The sequence below is a fragment of the Tamandua tetradactyla genome, chromosome 4, assembly GCF_023851605.1.
Source record: "Tamandua tetradactyla isolate mTamTet1 chromosome 4, mTamTet1.pri, whole genome shotgun sequence".
Taxonomy (NCBI): domain Eukaryota; kingdom Metazoa; phylum Chordata; class Mammalia; order Pilosa; family Myrmecophagidae; genus Tamandua; species Tamandua tetradactyla.
The window spans coordinates 137,621,825-137,647,411 of record NC_135330.1 but is presented as its reverse complement, the minus strand read 5'-3'; the positions used below and the strand labels follow the sequence as shown (position 1 = coordinate 137,647,411).

Below are 25,587 nucleotides of genomic sequence, written 5' to 3'. Positions count from 1 at the left end.
TGTTAGAGTGGATTTATCATGCAAAGCCTGCTCTTACACCCCAGGAATGTCCAGAGGATGCACCTTTTACCAGAATAGTGAGAAATAAGTTTGTGAGACTAGCGCCATCATCCCTCAAGAGCTCTGTGGTTGAACTTCTCTGTAGGTCAGATATTACTGTAGGAACTGCTGTCACTGAGCTGGAATCCTTAAACACAATGGGGATGACAGGATCCCAAGTTGGCAGAAGCCAGGTGGCAGCACTTAATCACCAAAGACAGGGTAGACGCGGGTATTATAATAGACAACAAACTCAAAGGAGGCATCAAAATTATATGACATGCAGAGATTTGTGGCATTGGCTAGTAAATCATGGGGTGCCTAGAAATACAATAGAAGGGCAGTCTACTAAATTTTTGTTGGAGCTGTATAGACAAAAGAGTTCTAGATCAAGGGAACAGAAGTCTAACCTGAATTACAAAAACACAGAGTCACGGCCCCTTAATCAATTTTCAGACTTGAAACAGTTTACAGACCCTGAGCCCCTTGAATGAAGGGGAGGCCAGGTCCCTATGGGGGAGAAACCTGTTACACTGCCACAAATTTATACTGTTAACCTTCCTCTAAGTCTTCTCCAAGGAGACCGACGTCCTTTTACCAGGGTAACTGTGCATTGGGGAAAAGGAAATGATCAGATATTTCGGGGATTATTAGACACTGGTTCAGAAGTGACATTAATTCCAGGGGACCCAAATCGTCACTCTGGACCACCAGTCAGAGTGGGGGCTTATGGAGGCCAGGTGATCAATGGAGTTTTAGCTCAGGTCCATATCACAGTGGGTCCAGTGGGCCCCCGAACCCATCCTGTAGTCATTTTCCCAGTTCCGGAATGTATAATTGGCATAGACATACTGAGCAACTGGCAGAATCCACACGTTGGTTCTCTAACTCGTGCAGTGAGGGCTATTATGTTGGGAAAGGCCAAGTGGAAGCCACTAGAACTGCCCCTACCAAGCAAAATAGTACATCAGAAGCAATACCGTATTCCTGGAGGGATTGCAGAGATTACTGCCACTCTTAAGGACTTGAAAGATGCAGGGGTGGTGACTCCCACCACATCCCCGTTCAACTCTCGTATCTGGCCTGTGCAGAAAACAGATGGGTCTTGGAGAATGACAGTGGATTATCGTAAACTCAACCGGGTGGTAACTCCAATTGCAGCTGCTATTCCAGATGTAGTATCATTGCTTGAGCAAATCAATACATCCCCTGGTACCTGGTATGCAGCTATTGATCTGGCAAATGCTTTTTTCTCAATAGCTATTAGTAAGGACCACCAGAAACAGTTTGCTTTCAGCTGGCAAGGTCAGCAATATACTTTCACTGTCCTACCTCAGGGGTATATCAACTCTCCAGCCCTATGTCATAATCTTGTTCGCAGAGACCTTGATCGTTTCTCCCTCCCACAAGACATCACACTGGTCCATTATATTGATGATATCATGTTGATTGGACCTAGTGGGCAAGAAGTAGCAACTACTCTAGATCTACTGGTAAGGCATTTGCGTGTCAGAAGATGGCAGAAAAATCCAACAAAAATACAGGGGCCTTCCACCTCAGTAAAATTTCTAGGGGTCCAGTAGGGTGGGGCATGTCGAGATATCCCTTCTAAGGTGAAGGATAAATTGCTGCATCTGGCCCCTCCCACAACCAAAAAAGAGGCACAATGCCTAGTTGGTCTTTTTGGATTTTGGTGACAACATATTCCTCATTTGGGTGTACTACTCCGGCCCATTTATCAAGTGACCAGAAAAGCTGCTAATTTTGAGTGGGGACCTGAACAAGAGGAGGCTCTGCAACAGGTCCAGGCTGCTGTGCATGCTGCTCTGCCACTTGGGCCATATGATCCAGCAGATCCAATGGTGCTGGAAGTGTCAGTGGCAAATAGAGATGCTGCCTGGAGCCTTTGGCAGGCCCCTATAGGAGAATCACAACACAGACCCTTAGGATTTTGGAGCAAAGCCTTACCATCTGCTGCAGATAACTACTCTCCATTTGAGAAACAGCTTTTGGCCTGCTACTGGGCCTTAGTAGAGATTGAACGCTTAACCATGGGCCACCAAATTACCATGAGACTTGAGTTGCCTATCATGAGTTGGGTGTTGTCTGACCCACCAAGCCATAAAGTTGGGCGTGCACAGCAGCACTCTATTGTAAAGTGGAAATGGTATATACGAGATAGAGCCAGAGCAGGTCCTGAAGGCACAAGTAAGTTACATGAAGAAGTGGCACAAATGCCCATGGTTTCCACTCCTGCTGCCACATTACCTTCTCTTTCCCAGACCAGAGCTATGGCCTCTTGGGGAGTTCCTTACAGTGAATTTACTGAGGAGGAGAAAACTCGAGCCTGGTTTACAGATGGTTCAGCACGATATGCAGATACCACCCGAAAGTGGACAGCTGCAGCATTACAACCCCTTTCTAGGGTGTCCTTGAAGGACAGTGGTGAGGGGAAATCCTTCCAGTGGGCAGAACTTCGAGCAGTGCACCTGGTTGTTCATTTTGCTTGGAAGGAAAACTGCCCAGAGGTGTGTTTGTATACTGACTCATGGGCTGTTGCTAATGGTTTGGCTGGATGGTCAGGGACTTGGAAAGACCATAATTGGAAAATTGGTGACAAAGAGGTCTGGGGAAGAAGTATGTGGATAGACTTTTCTGAGTGGGCTAAAAACATGAAGATATTTGTGTCCCATGTGAATGCACACCAGAGGGTGACTTCAGCAGAGGAAAATTTTAATAATCAAGTGGATAAGATGCCTCATTCTATGGATACCAGTCAGCCTCTTTCCCAAGCAACTCCTGTTATTGCCCAATGGGCTCGTGAACAAAGTGGTCATGGTGGTAGGGGTGAAGGTTATGCATGGGCTCAGCAACATGGACTTCCACTCACCAAGGCTGACCTGGCTACAGCCACTGCTGAGTGCCCAATCTGCCAGCAGCAGAGACCCACACTCAGCCCCCGATATGGCACCATTCCCCGAGGTGACCAGCCAGCTACATGGTGGCAGGTTGATTACATTGGACCACTCCCTTCATGGAAGGGGCAGCGATTTGTTCTAACTGGAATAGACACAAACTCTGGATATTGGTTTGCTTTCCCTGCACGCAATGCTTCTGCCAAAACTACTATCCGTGGGCTTACAGAATGCCTTATCCATCGTCATGGTATTCCACATAGCATTGCTTCGGATCAAGGAACACACTTCACAGCAAATGAAGTGCGGGAATGGGCACATGCTCATGGAATTCTCTGGTCTTACCATGTTCTCCATCATCCAGAGGCAGCTGGACTGATAGAACGGTGGAATGGCCTTTTGAAAACTCAATTACGGTGCCAACTAGGTGGCAAAAACTTGAAAGGCTGGGGTAATGTTCTCCAGGAAGCTGTGTATGCTCTGAATCAGCGTCCGCTGTATGGTGCTGTTTCTCCCATAGCCAGGATCCATGGGTCCAGGAACCAAGGGGTGGAAATGGGTGTGGTGCCACTCACTATTACTCCTAGTGATCCACTAGGAAAATTTTTGCTTCCTGTCCCTGCTACCCTGAGTTCTGCTGGTCTACAGGTTTTAGTTCCAAAACGGGGTATGCTTTCTCCAGGAGAAACAACAGTGATACCACTGAACTGGAAGTTCAGATTGCCACCTGGCCACTTTGGGCTACTTATGCCTCTGGATCAGCACACCAAGAAGGGGATTACATTATTGTCTGGGGTAATTGACCCTGACTATCAGAAGGAAGTAGAACTGTAACTACATAATGGAGGTAAAGAAGAGTTTCTTGGAATATAGGAGATGCCCTGGGGCGTCTATTTGTACTACCATGCCCTGTGATTAAAATCAATGGAAAACTGCAACAACACAATCCATGCAGGACCACTAATGGCTCTGAAACTTCAGGAATGAAGGTTTGGGTCACCCCACCAGGCAAAGAACCACAGCCAGCTGAAGTGCTTGCTGAGGGGAAAGGGAACATGGAATGGGTAGTGGAAGAAGGTAGTGATAAATGTGAACTTCGACCACGTGATCAGTTACAGAAATGAGGACTGTAATGCTGTTTTGTTCATTTTATACTATTTAAGTTGTAAGATATCAAGTTTAAGAATGAATGTTGCCCAATGATTTGTACCCTATTCTGGAGAGATTTAATGTGTTTCCAGTTATATGCAGGACAGTTGAGTATTGTCAGGTAAAAGAAAAAATGTGTGCGTATTTTGTTTTCATTTGGAAATTAAGTATGGTCTAAGGTATAGGTGCCAAGTTGACAAGGGGTGGACTGTCATGGTTAGGGACAGGTGTCAACTTGGCCAAGTTATGGTACCTGTTCATCTGATTGGGCAAGTGCTGGTCTGTCTGTTGCAATGAGGACATTTCATAGGATTAGGTCATGATCACGTCAGCTACATCCACAGCTGATTCCATTTGTAATCAGCCAAAGGGGAGTGTCGTCTGCAATTAGTGATGCTAAATGCAATCATGGGAAGCCTTTTAAGGAGGACTCAGAAGAGGCAGCTTCCATTCCTGCTTTGGCTGGTGAGCCTCTCCTGTGGAGTTCATCCAGGCCATCCATTGGAGTCGTCGGCTTCGCAGCCTGCCCTGTGGATTTTGGACTCTGCGTTCCTACGGTCACGTGAGACACTTTCATAAATTTTATATTTGCAAGTGTTCCCTGCTGACTCTGTTTCTTTAGAGAACCCTAACTAATACAATATCTATAATGAGAAATTCCCTAGAGTCTGCTGTTTCACCAACCAAATAAAGATGGCAGATAAAAGAATCCATTAACTAATTCAAAGATAAAACTATTGAAATAATTTAGGCTGAGGACCAGAAAGAAAAAAAGAATTTAAAAAAGTGAATAGAGCTGAAGAGACCAATAATACACCATCAAGTATGCCAATATATACATTATAGGAGTCCCAGAAAGAGAAGAAAGAGAGAAAGGAGCAGAAGGAATATTCAAAGAAATGACAGAAAGCTTCCCAAATTTACTGAGAGACATGAAATATATATATATATATATACATATATATTTAAGAAACCCAGTGAATCCCAGACAGGATAAAGTTGAAGAGAACCAAGTCCAGGCAAATTGTAATCAAACTATCACATGCCGAGGACAGGGACAGAGCTCTGAAAGGTGCATGAGAAAAGCAACATGTTATGAATAAGGGAGTTCCAATACAATCAGAAACCATGGCAGAAAGAAGGCCGTGGGACAAAATTCTCAAAATGCTCAAACAAAACAATCGCCAACCAAGAATTTTATATCTGGTGAAACTCATTCTTGAAAATGATGGGAAGATTAATACATTTTCAGATAAATGAAAGCAGAAGGAGTTTATTAACACAAGGCCTTCCCTATAAGCAATGCTAAGAGAAATATTCTAGAATGAAAGGAAAGAGCATTAAACAGTGGCTCAAAGGGGCATAAAAAATAAAGATCACTGGCCATGGTAACCATGGGGGCAATTATAAATGGAAATACTGCTGTATATGTAGGTGCAGTTTAACCATACTTCGTGTTTTTTGGAGGTTCTAAAATAAAATGCACAAAAGTAATGATAAACCTATAGCTTTATACATGCAATATCTAAATATGTAATTTGTACTATGTAAAACCAAAAGGTGCAGGAAGGAAGGGATATAAAAACAGTTGTTTGGATACTTTATTGAAGTTAAGTTGGTATCAAATAAAAAATGATCATTATAGACTTAGGATTCTAACTTTAAGCTCTATGGTAACAGCAAAGAAGATATTTGAAAATACATATACAGAAGAGAATGACAAGGGGCCCCAAATAGTACACTACAAAATCAAATAAACATGGAAGTAAGCACTAATGGAAAAATTGAGGGTTGAAAAGTGTATGAGTTACAGAGACCAAACAGAAAAACGGCAGGGGAAAAAAGTCCTGTATTGACAGCAGTTGCTTTGACTATGCAGGAATAAAACTCTCTAGTCAAAAGTCAGAGATTGGCATAAGGGATAACAAAGCACGACCCCACTATATACTGTTTACAAGAGATTTACCATACATTGAAAGACACTGTAGATTCAATGTGAAACAATTGGGAAAAGATTTTCATGCAAAGAGTTGCCAAAAGAGATCTGGAGTAGCTATACTAACATCAGATAAAGTAGAATTTAAGTTAAAACTGTTTCAAGGGACAAGAAATTACATTACATATTGATTAAGGGATCAATTCAAAAAACAAGACATGCAATTATAAATATATATGCACCTAACAGGAGAGCCCCAACTTATATGAAATGAATATTGATGGATTTGAAGGAAGAAATAGACATTTAAATGTTAATAGCAGGAGTCTGTAATACCTGACTTTCAATAGTGGACAGCACATGTACACAGAATGTCAATAAGTAGATAGAGACTTAAATAATATATACCAATAGGACCGAACAGATATGTGTAGAACAATTCATCCAACAGCAGCAGAAAACCTATTCTTCTCTAGGGAACATGAATCATTCTCTAGGAAAGATCATATGCCACAAAATAAGTCTCAATAAATTTTAAAAAAATACTGGAATCATGCAATGTTTCTTTTCTGACCACAGTGGAATAAACCTAGATATCAGTAACAGAGGGAGACACAGAAAATTCACAAATAACACACTCATAAACAACCAATGGATCAAAAAAGAAATCACAAAAGAAATTAAGAAGTATTTGAGGAAAATGAAAATGAAATTAAAGCACACCAAAACTTATGGGAAGTAGCAAAGGCAATAATGAGAAGGAATTTTATAGCTCCAAATGCTTACTTGATAAAAAAAGAAAGATCTCCAATTAGACCTAACATCACAGCTGATGACCTAGGAAAAGAAGAACAAAATAAAGCCAATCGGAGAGGAAGGAAGAAAATAACAAAGATTAGAGGGGAGATAAAAGACGTATAAAATTTAAAAATAATAGAAAGCAACAGTGAAACCAAGAGTTTCTTCTTAGAAAAGATCAATAAAATCTTAAAAAAACCTCTAGTTGAATGACAAAAAAAAAAAAGAAAGAAGATACAAATAGTAAAATCAGAAATGAAGGGGAAACATTACCACTGACCCCATAGATATAAAAAGTAATAAGAGGATATTCCGGGCAATCACAGCCCAACAATTTAGATAATTTAGCTGAAGTGAACAAATTTCCAGAACCACACAAAAAACCTACACTGGCTCAAGAAGAAATAGAGGATCTTAAACAGGCCAATGGTAAGGTAAGAGTTTAAATCAGTAATCAGAAACCTCCCCACAAGGGAAAGATGAGGACCAGATGGCTTCCCTCGTGAATTTTACCAAACGTTACAAGAATTTTACCAAACATTACGATCCTTCTCAGTATCTTCCAACAACTGAAAATATATAGGCACTTCTTAACTCATTCTATAAGGTCAGAATCACCCTAATTCCAAAGCCAGAAAAAGATATAATAAGAAAAGAAAATTGCAGACCAATATCCTGTATGAATATTGATACAAAAATCCTCAAAAAAATACTAGCAAAACAAATACAACAGCACATTGAAAATTACACAAAATTCAGTCCTCATTCCTCATAAAATCACTCAGAAATTTAGCAAGAAAAAGAAACCTTCTGAGTGTGATGGAAGGCATATATAGAAAACCCACAATTAGCATTATATTCAACGGTGAGTTATACATTAACATTATACTTTAAATGGTAAAAGACTAAAAGCTTTCCCTCTAAGATCAGGAATAAGACAAGGATGTACACTGACACCATTTTTTTCTACAATGTATGGCAATTCCTAGCTAGAACAATTAGGAAGAAAAAAGAAATAAAATGCATCTACATTGGAAAGGATGTAGTAAACTTTCTTGATTTGTACATGATATGATCCTATACATAGACAATCCTGAAATATCTACAACAAAGCTATTAGAGCTTATAAACTAATTTAGCAAAGGGGCAGGGTATAACATAAACCTGGTAAAATCAGTGGTGTTTCTCCACCCTAGTAATGAACACTCTTCAAGAGGAAATCAAGAAGAATATTGCATTAAAATAGCAACTAAAGGAATGAAATATCTAGGAATACATTTAACCAAGGATGTAAAAAGCTTCTATATGGGAAATTACAAGACATTGCTGAAAGAAATCAGAGAAGACCTAAATAAATGGAAGAACTTTCTGAGTTCATACATTAGAAGACTAAATATTGGTAAAATGTCTTTTCTATCCAAAGCAATTTACAGATTCTACACAGTACCAACCAAAACTCCAACAACCTTCTTGGCAGAAAAGGAAAAAACACATCAAATTTATCTCAACAGGTAATGTGCCTCAAAGGCAAAAGCCATTGTAAAAAGAAGAACCAAGTAAGAAAATGCATTTCCCAATTTTAAAATTTATTACAAAGCTACAGTAATCAAAACAGCATGGTACTGGAACAAAACATGTAGTGCAATGGACATATAGAACAGACATATAGAGCTCTCGATTCAACTGAAATTCAACTCAATTGAATTTGAAACCCTCATACCTATGGTCAAGTGATTTTTAATAATGGAATTGAGACGTTCAATGGGAAAAGAATAAGTCTCCAGTAAATGATGCAGGAAAAACTGGATATCCATAAGCAAACTAAGAAAGGAGGAACCATGCCACATACCATATACAAAAATTTAATCAAAATGGATCAAATGCCTTAATATAACAACCACACCTAGACAACTCCCAGAAGAAAACATAGAGAAGCAATGTCAGGACTTTTATTAAGCAATGGTTTCTTAGACTTTACTACGAAGACACAAACAACAAAAGAAAAAAAAATCAGATGGAATGAGTGCATAAAAATTATAAACTTTCATGCATCAAAGTACTTTATATGAAAGTAAAATGACATTGTACAGAATGGGAGAAAAATATTTGGAAACAAAATGCATGGCATGAGGGTTTCAGATTCAGATAGATAAATAAATCCTTTAATTCAATAACAAAAAGACAAGTCAATTTAAAAATGTGCAAAAGACTCTGATAGGCATTTCTCCAAAGCTATATATTAATAAGGGCATGAAAATTTGACCAACATCATTAGCCGTCAGGAAAATACAAATCAAAAGCACATTGAGATGCCATTCCACACCCACAAGAATGGCTACTATTTTTTTAAATTGAAAATAACAGGTGCTGAAGAGGATTTTTAGAAACAGGGACACTCATTCATATTCTACAAGAGTATAAAACAGTTCAGCCTCTGAAGAAAACAGTTTGTCTGCTCCTTAGAAAGTTCATTAGAAATGTACCATATAATTTGGAAATCTCACTTCTAGGCATATATCTATAGAATAGAAAGCAGGGACTTCAGCAGATAATTGCATACCAATGCCCAGAGGCACTATCCACAATTGCCAAAAGACGAATCAACTTTTGGGGTTGTAGAGGGGTGAGTTGCTCTCTGGTGCATCATGAAAACACAGGCTTGGACACAACAGAAATTCTCAACAAATGGCCATTTTATTTCATACAGAGTACAAATGGTCCAAAAGAGTAGAGGAAGAGGCCCCATACTGTTTGGTTCTCTGGGGAGGCCAATTGCTCAGGTCAGGTTTGATGGATGGAGGCTCTGCATGCCTTGCTCAGCTTTAGAGATTAAGTACTGCTTTGGTTGGCTAAAGCTGTCAAAATGCAATATACCAGAAATGGATTGACATATATATATATATATATATATATATTTTTATCATGAGCAGGCATCAGGAATTAAACCCAGATCTCTGGCATGGCAGGCAAGAACTCTGCCTGCTTAGTCACCTGAGCTCACCCTGGATTGGCTTTTACAAAGGGGATTTATTAAGTTATAAATTACAATTCTAAGGCTGTGAAAATGTTCAAATTAAGCACAATGAGAGGATGCCTTCTTGGAGGAAAGGCAGCTGGCATGTGAGATTCCTTTCCTATGTTATGTGGAAAGGCACATGGCCACATCTGCTGTCCTTCTCTCCTGGCTTCTGGTTTCAAAATGGCTCTCTTAGCTCCTGTGGGTACTTCTTGTTTCTACCTGGGGTGCTTTCTTTCTTAACTTTTCCAAACACTCTCAGTTCTTTAAAAGGACTCCAAAAACAGATTAAGACCCACCTTGAATTGGCAAGGTCACATCTCCATGGGAACACCTTATAAAATGTTCCCTCCCAATTATAAGTCTGCCCCCAAAGATTGGATCAAAAGAACATTGGCTTTTCTGGGGTGCATAACAAATTCAAACCTGCACAGGTACTATGTACTCTCCAAGAGCTGGGTTTTTATATACTCTCAGGAAGAGGGGGCCCTGCCACTGAGCAAAAAATAATGCATCAAGCAATCTTTGTGTAGAGTTAGCAACTTTGTAAACAGCTGGGGATGCTTATCCAGGGTTTTGGTCTCAAGACATGGTAAGGCTTTTCTATTATTCTTGTCTCCCCCTGGTTGTGAAATGCAAACATATTGAGTTGAAACATCCACACACAAGCAAGCAAGAGAGGGAAAGCAGGGATATGGTGAGGGCTGGGAGATTGCTTAGACACACTCAAATCTGTGAGTTCCCAGTAGTCCAACAATAGATGGGTGGATAAACAAAATGTAGCATATACATACATAGGAATATTGTTCAGCTGTTAAAGCAGTGTAATGTTCTGATAAGTGCTATAATATGGATTCAGGAGCTGGAATGTAGTCTACCAGGGGCAAGAAAAGTGGTAGGGTGCTACTGTTGGTGAAAATTTTTTGCTAAAAGATAGTGGTGAATGTAATTAACATTGTGTATGTAATTAACACCACTGAATTGTATATTGGAATGTTGTTAAAATGGGAAATTTTAGGTTGTAGATATGTTACTAGAATAGTTTAAAAAAAGCATAGAACTCTAAAATGCAAAGAGTGAATTCTAATATAAACTATGAGACTGCAGTTAATAGTACAATTATAATATTTCTTCATCAATTGTAACAAGGTACTATACTAATGCTAAGCGTTAATAGGGAAAGATAGTCATTTGAGTAGTATATGGGAACTCTAGACTTTCTGCATAACTTCTATGTAAGCCTACATCTCCTCTCATTTAAAAAAATGAGGAGAATAAAAGAAACTGCAAAAAACATATGCACAAAAGAACACATGAGTAGTATTTCTGTTTTCAAGGAGTAAGAAGACCAGTGTAATGGCAAAACTGTAGTAGATGAGGGAGGTGGAGAGATGCAGTGTGAGGTGAGTTAAAAGAAGTGGATGAAATCAGGCTATGCAATGTCAATAAAATTGACAAACCTTTAGCTGGATTGATGAATAAAAAGAGAGGAAAGACACAAGTATCTAAAATCAGAAATGAAAGGGAGACACTACTATTGACCCAACTGAAATAAAAAGGACTATAAAAGGATACTGTGAACATCACCCTTATACCAAAGCCAGATAAAGACATTAGAAGAAAAGAAAATTACAAAGCAATATCTTTTATGAATATAGGTGCAAAAATCCTCAACAGAATACTAGCAAACTGAATCCAACAGCACATTGAATAATTATGCACTGAGATCAAGTGGGATTTATTCATACTGTGCAAAGGTGGTGCAACATAAGAAAAATCAATTAATGCAATGCACCACATTAACAAAATGAAGGAAAATACGAGCACATGACCATCTCAACTGATGCAAAAAAGGCATCTGACAAAATCTATCACCTTGTTGATAAAAATACTTCCAAAACCAAGAATAGAAGGAATCTTCTTCAAACTGATAAAGGAATATGAATATCCACAGCTAATATCCTACTTAGTGGTCAAAAACTGAAAGCTTTCCCTCTAAGATCAAGAATAAGACAAGGACACCCACTGTCCTCACTGTCATTCAGCACTGTACAAAGACCTGTTTTTCTGAGATCATTATAGAAGTTATGCTTGTTGGTAATCAGAAATCATATGTCTACTTGCGTTCATTTGACATGATATTCAACTGTCCCTTTTTTTAGATTGACTAAACAAAATGCATTCTGGATTCATTAATTTTTCCTGTTGACTATAATTTATTAATTACAACTTAAACATCACTGTCACAGAGTCGGGTGCACTTGGACAGAAATACATGAATTTAAGGCATCTGTGAGCTCCCTTGAGGTCACAGAGAAATTCCATCTTTTTGTTTTTATATCATTTATGTGAGAAAAGTGCACCAGATTATTATGTTCTCTCAATTTTTAAAAACAAAAATATGTAAAAAGAACAAATGAACTATGTTTTATTAAGATATTTTATACTATTCATCACTTATATAAGGAGTCAACTTTACAAACATTTGATCATTGCAGTTTTAGGTATTCTTGCATTTTCATGCACTGGAATACTTTTCTCAGCTGTTTGTTTATCTTTTATTTTTTGTGATTCTTTATTATTTATTTACTTATTTTAAATATGTATGTAAATAGAGTTAAATTAAATGTGTTTCTTAAATTATATAAAATGCAGTCTAGGAATGAATTTCTGACACATGCAATGACATGGATGAACCTGAAGGCACCATGTTGACTGAAATAAGCTGGACACAAAAGGATGAAGATTGCATTATCTCAATGATATGAAATAATTAGAATAAGCAAACTCATAGAGTCAGGATATAAAATATAGGTTACCAGAGGACTGGGTGGGGATAGGGAAAAGGTAGTTAAGACTTAATATATTCAAGCTTTCTAATAGAATGAGAGAAATGTCTTGGTAATGGATAATGGAGTGGTGATGACAGCATGACATTGTGAACATAATATACAGCACCAAAATGTTTATCTGACCTCGGTGAAAAGAGGAAATGTTAGGTTGTATATAGGAAAATAGAATAAAAATTAAAAAGTAAATCCATGGAACTGTACTACACAAACAGTGAACCCTAATTTGAACCATAGACTACAATTAATAGTACAATTATAAATGTGTGCTTTCATCAAGTATAACAAACATACCACATCCATGCAAGATGGTATATTGGAATCCTGTATTTTATGCAGGATTGTTTTTTAAATCCACAACTTCTCTAATTAAAAACAAACAAACAAACAAAAAACCTTTGCTGACAACATCCTTCTTGTCCTTTTACTGTGTATCACAGCATCTTGCCTTACTTACTATATAATGCCACTCAATCTTATTCATATATTGTTTTTTGAATCTATTGTTTGTCTCCTTCTCCCCTCCCCACACTCATCTGCAAATATACAAGCACATGAGATCACAGAAGAGCCTGTACCACTAAGTCCTGGGACTGTGTCTGGCTCTTGGTAGACACTCAATAAATTCTGCTGGATGAAAGATACCGTACATAGAAACAGGCTTTCAATAATCCATATTCATTATTCTTCAAATGTTCTTCTCTTAGATAATGCAAAATCCCTGAATGAATTTACCAAAGTATATTTTATGGCCTATAGACTAATGGAAGTTTAGTAATTTAATGCAGAATGAAAATTGTTTGACTTCTGAAGTCACCAAGCAAAATGGTAAATGTCCAGATCGCTAACAGATTCCAATGTGGCCATTTCAAACCCTGTTTGCTCAATTAGTAGATTAGCAATCATACCATTTGATTCTGCTCAAAACTATATTGAAGAAGGTTATTCATCTTGTTCATCATTGAATGAATAGAATTACACTGCTTACATTCTTTTTTTAACACCTCTACACCCTTCTTGACAGCAGATATTCCTTCACTCTTTCGGAAAGAGTGAAGGAATACAGGATGATTGTGCCTTCATCAAACAGCCTTTGATAAACACAATCTTTCACAATATTTAATGCAGCATGGTTTAATTACATGAGTATATTTCAGGATCATCTTGATTGTTGCAAGCAATTTCATTCACAAATCAAACTTCATGGAAAGGCATGTGTGTGAATCAGTACTTGGATATGAATCCTAGTTTTGATATTTACTAGTCCATAATGACGGACAAAGCATTTAAACTCCCTAAGCCACATATTCTCATTTGTGAACTGAGTGTAATGTCATTTTTGCCCAAAGGTCATTGCGAGGATTAACAAAGATTATGAATGCAATCTGCCTGGTACATTGTTTGACACATAATATGTGCTCAAGAAGCAGTAGCTACTTTTTGTCATTTTCATCAACATCCTGTTCATGATCATAGTCCTATATTATAGGACTGCTGACAATTCTGACAATTTAGCTTTGAAGATGAATCACTCTGATAGAACATAGAAAAAATAGAGATAGAAACATTCATTGTAATAAGTAATACCTTATTCTCTAGGGATAAATTACCCTCAGAAGCAAGAAATCCCATTTCTATTATTGTAAGAATAGGGGACTAAATTGAAGAACAGTACTTTAGAATAATTCCGCACTTCTGCATATGCCATTGGCATCAAAGGTCTTGCTATTGTATGAAAATCTTAAGCAAAACAAAATTCATCTCTAATGATAAACTGGTCACCAAATATCGCCTCATAATCCCTACTATAAACACAACTTGAATGCTTTTATATTGATATTTATTGATTTAATAACATATCACAGGATGAACACTTTCAACATAATTTTTGGAGATAAGAATATGACAAAGAATATAAAATTTAATATTTAAAAAAGTATATTTAAAAAGTAATATCCATTAGGATATCTATTCTAGTTTGCAAGCTGCTAGGGAATGTGATATACCAGAAACAGAATGGCTTTTAAAAAGGGGGAATTTATTAAGCTGCAAGTTTATAGTTCTAAGGCCATGAGAGTGTCCAAATTAAAGTAAAGCTATAGAAATGTCCAATCGAAGGCATCCAGGGAATGATACCTTGGTTCAAGAAGGTTGATGACATTCAGAATTCTCTCTCAACTGGAAAGGCACATGGTGTACATGGTGACAACTGCTAGCTTTCTCTCCAGACTTCTTGTTTTATGAAGCTACCCTGGGGGCATTTTTCTTCTTCATCTCCAAAATTCTCTGGCTGTCAGCACTCTCCTGGCTCTAGTGGCTCTGAAGCTTTATCCAAAATGTTTCTGCTTTTAAAGGATCCCATAAACTAATCAAGACTCACCTGGAATGGGTAGGAGTCACATCTCCCTCTAATCAAAGGTTAATACCCACAATTGGGAATACCACATCTCTATGGAGATAATGCAATCAAGTTTCCTACCTACAATACCGAAGAGGGATTAAAAGAAATGGATGCCTCCCAAGGTGGATCAGGATTAAAACATGGCTTTTCTAGGGCTCCTAATCCTTTCAAATTGGCACTATGTCTAAAATAGTTCTAGTCAGTCATTTTATTTTCATAAGAAAAATGGAGAAATAACCTACAGTCCAAAATCTTTGAATTTTAGCACCTAGTTAATTATATTTTAATTTTTTCATTTTCCCTAAGTATCTTTTTAACATAGGAAATATACAGCATACAAGTGAGTACAAACACTAAAGAAGTAAAAATTTAATGATTAACATTTTTCTCTCTCCATATATATGCATATAATAATGCAGTCAATAAAAGTTAATACCATTCCATTGTAGTGCAGTCAATTCGGTATTTTCTCTTTAATGCTGTTTTTTACATTTCAAAGGTCATCATGTTTTCATTGCTTTTTAAGAAATGCAATGATTCTATTAAAATATTGCAACTCAAGTATTTGGATATTCAGGCATAGCTACGTTTTCACCTTTAGTTTGAATCCCTAATACTTGAATGAGCAGGTGGGAACCTGAAAATATTACTGCTTAAATCTTGCATAAATGGTAACAAAACTGACATTGCATTTGGAATACCCTTCCTTGTGATGTTAAAAATCTTCACACTGATCCTTACAATTAACTTAATTGACAAAGTCTCTGGAAGCAAACATGTGATGCCACTTTATTATGGTGGGTAAATATAATTGTAGACTGGGCAGTAGCTTATTTGTGCATGCTTTTGACTCACAGAAGCAGTACACTGCCTTTTCTTTTGCTCAGCTGATTAATTTTAAACTAAGTGAGTCTTCAGGGCTTTCATCTCTGTACATAACAGTAAGTATTAAACAATTGGCTCTGCTGTTGACTCCATCAAAACAGAGAACAGCATCATCTAGTTTCAGGAACTACTCTTAAACTCCAGCTACCAACACTTTGTCATTTTTATACTGATCATCTTAGCAGAAAAATAAAATATAGCTCTCTAGGCAGAAATCCTCTTACAAAGTGCATAGACCTTATGTACCCAGTGACAACATAGATGATAAATATAGTACAGTCCCAGGAGAAAACTCCCCCAGCTTCCTCACTCCAGTGTATCCATTATGCTGGCATATAAAAAAGGCCATGTGCTCTTGGAAATGAAATCTAAATGATCCATTCTTCATCTCATACTCCATCCTTCATAGTTCATATGAATATTATTCTACCAAGCAAATGGAAATTTCTAAATGTACATTTTAAAACTTCAGTTTGACAGGCATTTATTGAGCATACACTATATGAAAGGGGCTATACAAGGCACTCAAGAGCTGCAGAGATAGACTATATAGACTTTAGAGACCTGTATTTAAAAAAAATTCTCAAAGTATCAATATGATGAAAGTTAATCAGAAAAGATACGACAGCTAAGGCTTAATTAGGGGCCAAAATTCTTGAAATTTGAAGACCACTAGCATTGCTAGTTTGCAATCCTTTCATAGTAAAGATGAATAAGTATATATATACACACACACATATATAATTACATTTCCAATGTAAATATTTCCATTTCAAATAATATTTCCATTATCAAAACTTTTAATATTTCAATGCATTTGATCAATTTATTGAAGGATATATGGAAAGAATTTTGGGAAATAAAATCAATCCTTTACTTGTTAATTGGTGTGCTAGCAATGACACTGCAGAATTTGAAATACAATTTCTTGATAACTCACTCATTCTATTGTCAATTTTTACTTTAAATAAAACTAGATATTTTTTATTTAGAAAAATATTATCTTATATTATTTTCCTCTCATATTTTCAGCTGGTCCAAATAGAGGAAGGCACTGTGTTTTTACAGAAAGCTGTAATTGATTGATAATATGCAATAGTTTGGGCAAAAATAAACTTTTTTTTTTTTGCAGCATGACCTATTCTGCTATACCACAAACATGTGGCTTAGAAATGCATTGTACATATGGTGTGACATTCTATTGAGAAGAAATTATGCAGTGTTTTCAACTTTGAGTTGTATCATATTTTCTTCAGGTTGTTACCTCAAATCTGTTATGAATTTGTGATTCTTGAAAATTTCAAGACTAGATAATTTAAGATTTCAATCAAAGATTTGCTTGAGAGAAGTTGGAAAATTTTTAGAAAGAATCAATGTTTTAGCAAATTTTATTTTACAAGATTGAATTAGGAAGGAAATATTATAAGAGGGAGAATTCTGGGCTTACTTAGAGTACATGAATTTTAGTTTTATCTTTAATCTTGTCTATGTACTTAGGCAAACCTTTAATCTTTGATATATTCAGTTTTCTTATTTTAATTTGAATGTTACTAGATGCATATAAAAGTTCTGAAATACAGTTTTTAAAATTAAATATATTAGGGACGAGTCAATCTATTTAAATCTTGTACTAAGGAAACAATATACCAAGAGTGCATGAAAAAACTCAAGGGTTCCCATGACACTTTCAGGGTACACTTGTTTTAAAAAAATCTTTTTATGATAATACTGAAACATTATTGGCCTTTTCTACTTGGTTGACATTTGCACTGATGGCGAAAGAGCAGTGAGGGGTAAAACTGTTATTGTCTTAGCAGAAATCAAGGTAATGATATCAAACTTAACTAGCAGTCATTGTACTCTTCAATAACATACACTAACAATAACTTTTTAAAAGAAAGCAAATTTCACTTAAAATGACCTGACAAACCCATAAAAAATAATTCTTTTGTTAGAAATCTCAACCTTAGAATACAAGACTTTTAAGTATTCCATATGATGAATTGGGAAGTGCAAATAAAATACTTCTGCTACATAACCAACTACAAATTATTGTCCCCATGGGAAAAAAAAAAAGCATTTGTGTGACTGCTTAAGTTTAGAACTGAACTAGCCATTTTCTTCATTAAAAGTCATTTTACCTGAAAGAATAACTGATAAGCAATAGTCACTCATAACTGGGCATTTGGCAGATATTTTCTCAAAGAATTAATGAAGTGATTCTGCCACTTCAAGGAAATAAAGGTACAGCAATTTTCCAATTTTAAAATGCAAACTTGCAAATGAAAATTAGAAGTTTAGAAAATTAGCATTCTCCTATGTAAACTTGACATCTTCCTAACCCTTAAGATTTCTCTCATAAGATCAATGATGCTATTAACAAATGTAATTTTAAAAAATATTGTATATTGAAATGTGTCAATACTGGTAGATATATATAACTCAGTCAACCACAATTTTTCAAAAGCAGTGCATAATACTATAAAACCATGCACTAGTAAATTACACATCCAAAGGGCAATGAAGAAAATTGGATTAATGTAGCAAAATACTAAAAGTTTGTGGATGTGGCTTCAGATTGAGTATTGCAGCTACCACTTCTCAAGTTTGGTGCTATTTCAAAAAAAAATTCATAATTATCTGAAAAGGCTTTTACAATTTTACTCTCATTTTCAAAAGCTATTTGCATGAGGCAAGATTTTCATTGCATCATTTAAACAAAACCGATATCACAACAAATTTAATCCAGAAGCATATATAAAAATTCAGCTGCTTTTTAATAAGACAACTAGTAAGGAAATTTCAAAAAATGGAAAAATGATGCTTCTCCTCTTGATAATTTTTTGTTACAAAATGCAGCTATTTTTCATAAAATATTATTTATGTAACATGCAATAGCCTTATTAATTTTGTTTATAAATGAATGAATAAATATATACGTAAATTTATACTTTACTCTCTAATCCAGTAAATACTAATAGAGAAAAAAGTTTTTTAGGGTCCTCAATGATGTATTTCTAAGAGTGTAAAAAATTTCTACAACCAAAATTTTGAGATCTGCTTCTTCTAAGGAATAAAAATTTCCCCTTAAACTTGATTTTTTTCTCAAGTGATAACCATTGTCTTACTGTTATTATTATTATTATGGTAATGTCTCTGGCAAAAAGACTATATAGTCTACTTTACTGGGAAAAAAATAGGGTTGATGGGCTGGGATAGCTAGAGACTTGTTTGTTGTTTACGTAGTAAATTACAGTGGAGAGCTATCCAGATTTTGAAAATTAGGTTATACTTTGGAAAGTAAAGGCATCAAATTAAAATTTAATCAATGAGATTTTGACTGGCATAGGTCATCTATCAAAGAGTAAAGAAAAGAATCTGAAAATTTAACCAAAGTATATCTGAATGAAAGAAGTTGAGTAGCTTATGCTATTAACACACTTGCAAACAAAGAAGATAAAGAATTCATTAAAAAGAAAATAAGTTATTGTCTTAAGTCCATAAAGCCATTTTTTAAACATGCTATTACTATTATGAACAATAATATCAATAATAATAATAGCTATTATTATTTTATCCTAGGTGATGTAATAAGTATCTTGCATAGGTTATGTCAACCAATCCTCCCTCCAAAACATGGGGTGGGAATTATAATTTCTCTCTTTACAAAGCAAATTGAAGCACAGAGAGATTAAGCAGTTTTCCCTGGGTCATACTACAAGTAAATGAGGAAGTCAGGACTTATTTCTCATCTGTTTGCCTCTAGAGACCGTGCTATTATGCACCATATTCTAAACACAATAGAATACTTTGTCTTAGGACTTCATAATGATCCAGTTAGAATTGCTTCTACAATAAACTATGCCTCTTTCTTTAGATAATCAATTAATAATATTTTTTTAATTTTTAATTTTCTATGGATGAACTTAATATATACATCTTGAAGATCTTTTCAGTTAAGTTGTGGTTCAACTTAATGGAGTTGGGTCTTAATTGGGGTTACTAGAAGACTTATAAAGAGAAAGAAACTGAAAAGACAGAGTTGAGAGTAAGGCATGGGGAAGGGCAAGAAGCTAAAAGGCAATGGAGCCTGGAAGAGAAATGTACTAGGTGACACAATGCAGGGATACAAGCCAAGGAACACCAGAGATTGTCAACAGCCAACACCAGAATATTACAGACTTCAGGAGCAGGATAAACCTTGCTGATATCTCAATTTTGGGCTTTTCCTATCTTCAAAGCCATAAGCCAATACATTCCCATTGTTTAAATAAAGCCATTGTGTAGGACTCATAGTATCACATTGGAAATTAAAATACTGATAGAGAGTTATCTTCATGATGTTGATGCTTCAGGCTCTTCCTAGTGTAGTACTCTGTGCTGATTTAAAGCTGCTATTAACCCCAGAAAAGCCATGCTCTTTATCCTAATCCAGTCTTGTGGCAGAAGACCTATTATATGGGAGGCATCTTTTTGATTATGTTGTTTCCATAAAGATGTGACCCGCCTAGTTGTGGATGGGAACTTTCAATTAAGTGGTTTCCATGGAAATGGATCTCCACCCATTCAAGGTGGGTTTTAATCCTCTTACTGGAGTCCTTTAAACAGGAACCATTTTTGGAAAAGCTCAGAGCTGACCAAGTCAGAGATGTTTGGAGATGCTTAATGAAAAGGCCCCAGGGGAAGCTGTTGGAAACCAGAAGCCATGCACCTTCCCAGATTGGCCTTTACTTGAGTCAAGGTATCTCTCTCTGGATGCCTTAGTTTGGACTTTTTTATGGCCTTAGAACTGTAAACTTGTAACTTAATAAATTCCTTTTATAAAAGCCAACCCATTTATGGTATATTTCATTTCTAGCAGCATTAACAAAATAAAACATACTCCTTATACTTTTAGGAAATTTTGAAGTCAGCTATTTGTATCTTCGTCAATTAAGAGCAACACACTAGAGACTTCTGGGAACATGGTGGAGCAGAGTGGATTGAATTCATTCCTGCTCCATGGAACAAGTTAGGGTATGGGGAGAAAACAATCATTGTTTGGCTGGAAAATACTGACAAACCAAGTGCGAAAGTGAACCTTCAAATACAAAACTTTAGAAGAGTGAAGGAAAACCAATTTGCAAAACAACATTATTAAGATAATCAAATGCCCCAAGCACAACAGAAAATCACAAAGCACATGGAAATCCAAGAAGAAATGGCCCAGCCAAACAAAGCAAATCTAAATTCCTGAGAGGGCACAGAATACGGAATATTCGAGGATATTTATAAAGAAATAAAGGATAACAGGAAGACACTAGAAGAACAGAAAGAAGAATTCAGAAGATTAAATAGAAAAATGGCAGCTCACAGAAATGAAAGATACAGCAGACTAAATCAGAAATATACTAGAGACACATGATAGCAGATTCAAAGAAGCAGAAGGAAGAATAAGTGAGCTAGAAAACAGAACAAATGAACTAAAGTGCACAAAAGAACAAATGGCAAGGCAGATGGAAAAAAATGCAACTTTACCTTAAGGAAATGACAGACAATAAGAGACACACAAATATAAGAATCAATGGTGTCCTAGAAGGATAAGAGAAGAGTAAGGGCTGGGAAAGTTAGTTGAAGATATAAGCAGAGAAAAATTTCCAAATTGCCCAGTGAACTGCAAATAAGATAAATCCAAATAGGCCTTCTCCAAGATGCATACTAACTAAACAGTCAAATGTTGAAGAGAAACAAAGTCCTGAAAGCAGCCTGAGAAAAGCAATCTACTATATACAAGGGAAAACACATAAGACTGACTTCAGACTATACAAGAGGCACCATGGAAAGTAAGAAGTCAGTGGTATGATATATTTAAGATCCTGAATGAGAAAGGCTTTTAGTCAAGAATTCTTTATCCAACTAAGTTATCCTTCAAAATTGAAGGAGAGGTTAAAATTCAAAAATGGAGAAACTACTCAACAAGAGACCTGCCTTACAAGAAATACTAAAGAGAGTCCTATAAGCTCACAAACAAGTACAGCAGAGGGAGATCTGGAGGAGAACATAGAATTTAAGCATGCGAGTGACAGTAATTTAAAGGATAGAAAAGAAAGAAGGAAAAGAAAATATAGATCTGATAAATAAAAAGTAAAGGATAAGATGGTAGAGTCAAGAATTGCTTTTACAGTAACTACTTTGAAGGTTAATGGACCAAACTATATACTGTTTACGAGACATATTTTAGATTCAAGAACACAATTAGATTGAAAGTGAAAGAATGGAAAAAGAACTATGCAGGTTGTAAACAAAAGAAAACAAATAAACTAATATCAGACAAAATAGACTTTAAATGTCAAGACGTCATAAGAGACAAAGAAGGACACTACATATTAATGAAATGGACAATTCACCAGGAGAAAATAACAATAATAAATGTATATGCTCCCAACCAAGGAGCACCAAATTACATGAGGCAAACACTAGTAAAACTAAAGGGAGTTAAAGACATTTCAACCGTAATCATGAACGACTTCAATACACTACCCTCCATTATAGATAGAACAACCAGACAGAGGATCAATGAGAAAATAGAGTACCTAAACAATGGGATAAATGAATTAGACCTGGTAGATATATACAGATCATTACACCCCAAAACGGCAGGATATAATTTCTTCTCTAGTGCACATGAAACATTCTCCAGGACAAATCATATGCTGGGACACAAACTGAATCTCTATGAATTTAATAAGATTTAAATGATCCAAAACACTTTCTCTGATCACAACAGAATTAAGCTGGAAATTAATAATCACCAAAGAACCAGAGCTTTCATAAATATATGGAGATAAAACAACACACTTTTAAATAAGTGGGTCAAGGAAGACATTATTAGAAAAGTCGGCAAATGTCTGGAGACAAATGATAATGAGAACACAATATATCAAAACTTATGGGATGTGGCAAAGGCAGTGCTGAGAGGGAATTTTATTGCACTAAATGCCAATATTTAAAAAAAAGAATGAACAAAATTTGAAGATTTAGCTGCTTAAGGGGGCAATTTAGAGAAAGAACAAAGCAAATAAAAGAAGAGAAATGATAAAGATTAAACCAGAAATAAACAACTGGCGAACAGTAAAACAATACGAAAAATTAACGAAACCGAAAGTTGGCTTGCAGAAAATTAGTAAAATTGATGGACCCTTGGCTAGACTAATAAAGAGAAAAAGAGAGAGGACACAAATGAACAAAATCAGAAATGAGAGGGGGATCGTTACCACAGATCATGAAGAAATTTTAAAAGTTATAAGGAAATATAATGACAACCATATACCAACAAACTAGACAACTGAGCTGAAATGGACAAATTCCTAGAAGCACGTGAATTACCTGTACTGACTCAAGAAGGAAGAGAAGATCTCAGCAAACCAATTACAAATAGATTCAATCAGTCAACAAAAATCTTCTCAAAAAGAAAAGCCCAGGCCCATATGGCTTCACAAGAGAGTTTTATTAAACATTCAAAAAAGAACTAACACCAATCCTGCTCAAACTCTTCCAAAAAATTGAGGGAAAATGGCTGCTATCTTATTCATTTTATAAAGCTAACATCACTCTAATATCAAAACTGGATAAAGATGCTGGAAAAAGGAAAACTACAGACCAATCTCCCTAATGAACACCGATGCAAAAATTCTTAACAAAATACTAGCAGATTGAATGCAACAACACATTAAAAGAATTATACATCATGACAAAGTGGAATTTATACCAGGAATGCGGGGGTGCGTCAACATAAGAACATCAATCAGCATAGTACAGCACATTAAAAAATCAAAAGGGAAAAATCACATGATCATATTGATTGATGCTGAAAATCATTTGACAAAATACAGCATCCTTTCCCAGTAAAGACACTTCAAAATTAGGATCAAAAGAGGCTTTCTCAATATCATATGAAAAACCCATAGCCAGCATCCTATTTAATGGTGAGAAACTGAAAGCATTCTCCCTAAGATCAGGAATGATACATGGATGCCCACTGTCACCACTATTATTCAACATTGCATTAGAAGTCCTAGCTGGAGCAATTAAATGGGAGAAGGAAATAAAAGGCATCCAAATAGGAAAGGAAGAAGTAAAACTTTCATTACTTGTAGATGACATGATTCTAAACTTAGAAACTCTGAGAAGTTCATGGCAACATTACTTGAGATAATAGAGAGATTCAGCAAAGGAGTGGGATACAATATTAATGTACAAAAATCAGTAATGTTTCTATACACAAGCAATGACCTATCTGAGGTGATAGATAATAAAAAATGCTGGTCATCTGGTAGTCAGCGTCGCTGTGGCAGACTTGCTGAAGAAGACCACTGGCCTTGTTGGATTGGATTAAGGGATAGTCTGCACAAGAGGTTAAGAATATTGATGTTGAACAAGTCCCTAAAAATACAGCCTATGGAAAGTATGCAGAACAGATTACAAATGAAAAGCTTGGGATTATTAAAGCAGAACCAGATCTTAAAAATTAGAAGACCAGCTTGAGAGTGGTCAGTTAGAACAGGTGATTCTTCAGGCTGAAAATGAACTAAGTATGGTGAGAAGAATGCAGTGGAAACCATGGGAGCCTTTGATGGAAGAACTGCCCACCAATCAATGGAAATAGCCAATATAATCACCATTAAATGACTTTGGTGTGTTAATGGGAAAACAGTGTAATTAAATGTTCTGGTATATCATTAAAGATGTTTCCATATTATTGGGGAAAAAAAGAGCAATTAACTACAAAAATATATCAGAAATTATTCTGGAGAACACGCGCATAAGTTCAATTACTGGTGAATTTAATTTTGAAAGTAGAACATCATTTTATTAGTATCAAATATAGTAGAACCTTAAGTTTAAGACTAGGAAGTTTTCTTTAATATTTTTTGAAAAATATAGATTAAAATCAGGAAACATTGAAGCAGGATTATCACAGACAATGAATTCATATTTATTTCCCAAAGGGCATTATCTGTGGAAAAGAAAAAAAACTCTTAATGGAGACAAGGCACTTTGGTAGGAAGATCAGATCTATCTGTTTTGTTTCTTTGCTAGTACAGCATATAAAAACATTTGAGTTTTGAAGATGATAAATTAGGAACAGTAAAATGTGTTAACACTAACATTTACACAGGTACAGTACATGATGCTGTGTAGGGCAGAATTTTAATTAACACTTCATGAACTTAATAGAGATTATAATTTATGTTGGTATCAATATTCACTCAGAGGAATGCTATTAGTTTTGATTTGTTTCTTTCCCTGCCTCTACCAATGGGTTCTTGCACTGTCACTTTGAATTAGACTAATTTATCGTGTTTATTTTCTCTATGCATTCAATTTAAATTTTTAAACACTCTGGAAGAGCTGAAGATGGGTGAAAATGGTATTATGGGCTCAATTAATTAACTCCTTTTAACATCCCCATACTTCTTCTTACAGGTTTCTATCACTTCTCTGAATATTTAGTTTTGTCCTAGTGGTAAGGATTTATTTTCCTCAAAGAAAACAAGATCTAGGAGTTACTCTGCGATTTTTCTGTCCACATTTATACACTTCAGACTGTCATCATAAAT

General features: G+C 35.9%; 1 pseudogene; it reads left to right on the top strand.

Moving 5' to 3' along the window:
- LOC143680504 (NADH dehydrogenase [ubiquinone] 1 alpha subcomplex subunit 5 pseudogene) overlaps window positions 1–24,641 on the top strand; it is a 33,280-nt pseudogene extending 8,639 nt beyond the window's left edge.
- The last annotated feature ends 946 nt before the right edge of the window (window positions 24,642–25,587 follow it).